Here is a 6,153-nt window from a genome sequence, read left to right as displayed (position 1 = left end):
GGATCATTTTGCCACCTACTGGAGTTTTGCTGCAAGTACGGCAGCAATTTAAATTACGGAGCTGAAAGCTATTTATCATAGCTCCTGACTTGTCAGCATTTATGGAAGCGTGTGGCTAAAAGAGGAACAGAATATGTCACCACTCTACATTTAGGTTTATAATTAGGACAAAACTGAGACCAAGCAAATGTGGTCCGTTTCGCAGAACAAGTTTTGGAGAACCTTAAGCAAGATGGAAGCAATTTCAGCAGGGTAAACTATAGTCGGAAAGGGCACAAGAAGACATAGTACACCAACCAGAAAGCAGCAAGTAGCTTTGCACAGAGGCTATATTTAAAAATAAAATCATACTGCTGACTTAGAATAATGAAGGTATCACCTTTGCGCTTTCCACATCCCAAGGTGGGCAAAGAAGGGAAAGCGGAAGAAGCCCAGATTCCCTCTGATAGCTTAGGGACGGAGATGGAAAAAATCATGAGGGAAACAGTGGCACCATGGACAAAAATAAATAGTTTTCTGGGGGTATTTTTTTCAGTCATGGGATAATCTGGGTATTAATGACAGTTTCTGTCATTGCCGTCTTTCTGCTTTTAGCTTTCCGTGTTCACTCCAGGTTAGTTTGTCAGCTGAAAGCCAACAGCCATGACGGCTCTGCTTATAGAGAACCGTGTTTATAAAAAGTGAACATATTGTCAGAAACACACTAAAGGAAGTTAACGAGGACAGAAGAGGGTTAAGGAAAAAAGACGGAAAGGTACGCCAAAGAACTAAAAGGAGGGCAGCTGGGGCAGACAGAGTATGTAAGATAGTTTCAGGGACGAGAAATCAATCATAAGAAGACAATAAGAAAAAATGGGAAAGACCTATGAGATGGGCTGAGAAAGAAAGCTGAGAGAGAAAATGAGGAGGAAGAAACAGAAATAAAAATAATACGAAAGAAATCAAAAGTCTAAAAAAAAAGAAAACCAGGAAAGGAGACAAAGGAAAGGAGACAAAGAAAAGGAGAAATGCGACCTGGATGCCCATCAGATCTGATCAGCTAAAAGCCAAATGCACTAATTTAAAGAGTTTTAGAAGTGAGAGCTAAGAAAATAGTAAGTAACAGATTTCCTTTTGAAACCGGGCTTTTCTGCATGTAGACAATGAGCCTCAGACATTTGTTTCACCTTGTTATCTTCGTGCCAGCTTCCTTCTTAAAAAAAATCAGCCAGTTTTTCTTTGGCATTATCAGTAGGTGGATCATAGCCATTTTTATATGTGATCTCATGGGATTGTATTCACCAGTCCAGATCAGAAATAATACACAATGCTTTTCCCAAAAGGGGCTACACATTAATGTCACTAAAATGCTGTCCCGTTGTTTGCTTTCTCAGCATGCTCAGTTTTTGTCTAGGAAATAGTTCAGAAATTAATATAGAGAAAAATATTTGTGTAACATAAGCAGTGCAAATTGGCCCAAGAAGAGCTTTTTGTTTGATCTCATGTAACAGAATGGCTACAAATCAAGGGCTGCAGACAAAAGTTCAACAGTATTATATTATATAGCTGTGAAGGTTGTCCTGATCACTAGCCAGCAAAACAGAAGGTCAGGGAGTGTCTACACTTTAGAGCATCTCATTTTCAAGGTCTACATAATGGCCTGAGCAAGCTCGTGCTGACCTGGTGCCTTTTTGCTGTGGAAATTCATGAAGGAAGAACTCTCCAAGTTTTGAGGTTCCTTTACCTGTCAGCAGGGAGAGAGAGGACAAAGAGGGTTTCTATATACTGAAGAAGAACCAGAGAATGTCCTGATCAAACTGCAGGGATTTCTGAGATACTTGTGATGCCAGGGATGTCCCAGAGACACAGGAATGCCTGCCCAGCGGCCCTGGCCTTCCCTGCCAGTGAAACAGGGCCAGTTCTGTGAGAGCCATCAAAAGGGTTTGAGTTACAAAGCATATTGTTTTCAATCATTTGTTCCTGAAACGATTTAAATTCTCCTCCCTTTCCTTCTTTTCCCAAATGAACTCAGCTTTGTGTATGTTCTAAGGAGCTGTTTGTTGTTATGATCAGAGTTTTTGAGCTGGCACATATTTTTACAGTGATTAGCAATTGTTCTCATAAGCGGTTAGCATCCTTTCTCTGCTTCAGGAGGGAAGAGAATAATTCAGAGTAAATCACAGATTTGTTTCTGATTAAACTTCCCGGTTGGGGCCATTTGATGACATCTTTTCCTTTCCATGCTCAATTAGATTCTTAAAATCTCCTACATCTGATCCATGTCATTGCTATGAATGACAGACATGCATATTACTATTCCCATGACTGAATTACTAGCAGCATTAAAGTTATTAAAATGTGTAATGCTTAATAATAATAATAATAATAATAATAATAATAATAATAATAAAAGTTACCTCCTTGGGCTTTTTGTTGTGATTATTACTGTTTTCTTCTCTCTGGTTTGCATTAACGTGTACTGTTGTGATGTGGGGTCTGCAGGTAACATAACCTTGCAGTTTTTGCAGCACTGGATCCATGCATGCATAGAAAACAAATTCAGAGTCTTAGATCTGAGGAACACTGAAGGGCAAGGATTAAGTCTTGTAAAGTGCCTATAAAATGTTGACAAAAGAGCCAAAATAAAAGCAATTGGTATTTTTTCTCTGGTATAAATTAAACTGTAATCTAAAACTGACCATAATAAATATGCAGCTTTCTCAGAATTTTAAAATTCATAATAATTTCTATCATTTCTACAAGTAATTCTTGTAAGCGAGCACTTTATTGTGCATTTTCAGCTGTGCTGATTAGTTGTCCTGGAGTATTAAGGTTGTTATGCCTCTTGTGCCCTCAATTATATTGATATACTTTTCTGATTTTTAGTGAAAATACTAATAATTTCTACATTAATTTCTGTTAATATATTGTAATTATTCCTTACAGTACACTGTTGCCATTAACATTCCTGCTAATCAAAATATTTCTGTGAAAATTTTCAGAATCCTAAGTTAGAGATGTGTGTAACTGATACAAACATCACATGGAAATTTTCAGTCACTCCAGCTGTGGAGGTAGCTCTTTCATTTTTAATTCTGCACATTTATGATTATTATTATATACAGCAACATTCTTCACATCTTTTATCTGAAAGTAATTACAAAACAAAACCAATTAATTAAGCCTTAGAAGATTCTACTCACCACATACCTATTTTGCATATAATTTCAAATACTGACATGGCTGGCTCTATGAAAAATCTTATACTTTGACATATTTTTTAAATAATTAAAAATGTTCTGTAACTGCATAGCTGGAGAAGCAAAGTAAGGGAAATTCTTTTATTAGTTATTACCAGCATATCTTTATGATTGAGCAGTGACTATTTTGTGAAGCTATTTACTTTTCAATCTGTGCTAAATGTGTTGAGGCACAGCAGCGTTCCAGACAGAGCACACATTTTCTCCATTTCTCCCAGGGTGTTTAGCTAGCAGTTCAATTTCCACATGATTAACAAGATTCTTGCTGAGAAGCCACACTCTTGCCATTTACAGTTTAAGTCAAATAGTACAATTGACATACTCCCTTTTACTATAATGCCTATTAATTTTACTCTGACATGTCTCTTTCCCTCTTAAGATTATTCATTGGTGAATAGACAGGCTGTAGCACAAAAAGCAGCTCCATTTCTGAGGTACTGATATGCAATTTTGTAAGTGGAATGGACACTAATCACTAATTCCTCTTTGCATGCTGCTTTGGTGCTGTGATTGCTGCTGGAGAATCCCCCCAAATCCTCAGCAGATCATTAGCACATGGCCTCCTGACCCTCAGTGCATACCGTATGAACTACATTATAATGCCTCTGGTGCACCATGCAGCCTGTGATTTACAATACAGCATCATTGATTAGGTCTTATGCCCTCAACTAACAAGAAATTCAGAAAAAGAATAGATTGGATTTAAAGCTGTTGGAGGGTTGCAGTTTTGTGTGGTCTAAGCTGCTCCCTCGGCAAATTAACAAATTAACAAAAGTCCAAAACGTGAAGCTTTTAATTCATCTTTTAATTCACCTTTTAATCCATCTTTATCTGGACTAATAGTTACTGACTTCTCTCGTCTTAAAAACTCACTTGCAAATACAGGAAGTACACTCCTAAGAATGGATCAGCTTAGTTCAATAAAAATGAATGACACGAGTTGTTTTGTACCAGGATGGTATTTTGTAGCTGGCATCATAGTGCAACGAAAGCTTGCTGCTTGGCAGAGCCCTATGTGAACACATGTGCAATGCTTCCATGAGCTATAAATAGCATCTCTTAATCCTTGCATTGATCTTCATGTGCTTGCTTAAGGTTCACCTACCTATATTTGTATAGATTAATGCCATTTCTCTGATTTAAAATAAAATCAGCTATGTCTCAGTATAATGTTAAGCCCTACAGTTTGTTATGATTTAACAGGCAGTTATCAAAGATACGAGCTTTTTCCCAGACTAAAAGTGGACACAAAGACCTAATGGCCAGTTAGTCTCCTACTTTGAAGCTGACTGTTAATAAGTAAGCATTTTTATGTCCTCCGCAGTATTCTTTTGCTGGCACACTTACAAATGCCTTCCTCCTGACATCAAGACTGATCTGCCGCCATTTAGTAGAGAGAATGGAGAGAAACATCTTCCATATTATAAATACTGATTATTGATCCAGTAACGGTCTGATCGAGAAGCTGGCAAACATCAGCCCAAGCATACTGCTTGTGAGTTGAGTATTGCCAGCCAAGGGGCCACACAAGTGGAACCAGTGTGTTGCTGAGGTCAGGACTCCCAGCAAGGAATCTGTTATGTGGCATAAGGCTGATACTTGTGATTTGAGAGAGAGTTGGGCTACCTATAAAAATGACCATTTAGACAGAAATAATGTAGTTTCTGACACCGGAATGTTGCAGTGTGGTGAAGGATCATCGGTTTTGACACCGTGCTGTTGTCTTTCAGATAAAACGTAAGATCAGAATTCTAGGAATCTCATGTTGTCAATAAATATGATCCTCTGACAATTTCTACATGGGAGGGAGTCAATTTTCGTGTTTTCATTACTCCATTTTGCTTTGCTAAGCTTCACTGCAGTTTATGTAGGATGTACGTGTTTTTCAATCTTATCCTGACATCTAATATTGCTATATAGTTAAATAGTTGTATGATTTTCTACAAGTGATGGCATCCACGTGCCTCATGATGATGTTACCATTTATGAAATTCAGGAAAAAAGAAAGAAAAAATGCTTTTGCAACATCAAGAAATGAATATAATTGAGTATGTGACAGGAAGCTGAGAGATTACACTTATTCTGGTGACAGCAGCTTATCAACACCGCTTTCATATAACACTTTGATTAGTAATTATGTTGTTAAAGACATCCTATTCCTACCTTCATTTTTATATTGCTGTTCTGGTACATGTGAACAGAGGGTGGTGTTACATACAGTTGAAGTCGAAGTTGTTCTTTCCCCTTCCTCCCCCACAAGCGCACTCAAAGCTTTCAAGAAATGCATGTGTTAGTTTTTAAGGACTTCTGCTTTTAAACTGAGGGTGTTGTTCGATCAGTGAGACAGTTTGCTGTTTGACTTAATCTCTGACTTAAAACCCAATTTTGAGCTATTTGCTGTTGGGGAAGTTGATCAGTGGTTTTGGGCTGCACTAGCTGAGAGAGTTTTCCTTTTTTTCTCTAGAATTGGTGTCAACTATATAAATAAAGTCAACAATAATGCTGGGGATGTTATTTTCTTTATAAAGGCTGAAATACAAGCCGGGATATTTTGGCACAGAGAAGGAAAGTTGGAATTAGAAGGATGTGTAGCTACTAGAAATAAAGATTTCTGATATGGAAAGCATGGATTTCCAGAATCCACACGTTCAACACTATCATGGGTGGACTTGAGGGCCTCTTCTGTCAGGAAATGGAAAGGAACGATGGAGCTGGAAGGCTCGCTAGTGCTTCTTTCACAGGGTTAGAAGTGGAAATGAAAGGAAAAAGCATGCCCTTTTGAACAAACACTTCAAGCATCCCATTTCAGAGGTCTTTTCTGCTACCAGATGAATATAATTTTTTTAATCAAAAGTTGATAAATCTCAACACAATAGACTCAAACAATGCTCCCTATACAAGTGAGTTGCTATGT

Source organism: Calonectris borealis, chromosome 11 (genome assembly GCF_964195595.1).
Source record: "Calonectris borealis chromosome 11, bCalBor7.hap1.2, whole genome shotgun sequence".
Lineage (NCBI taxonomy): Eukaryota > Metazoa > Chordata > Aves > Procellariiformes > Procellariidae > Calonectris > Calonectris borealis.
The sequence above is the reverse complement of the archived record's forward strand: the minus strand, read 5'-3'. Positions refer to the sequence as shown.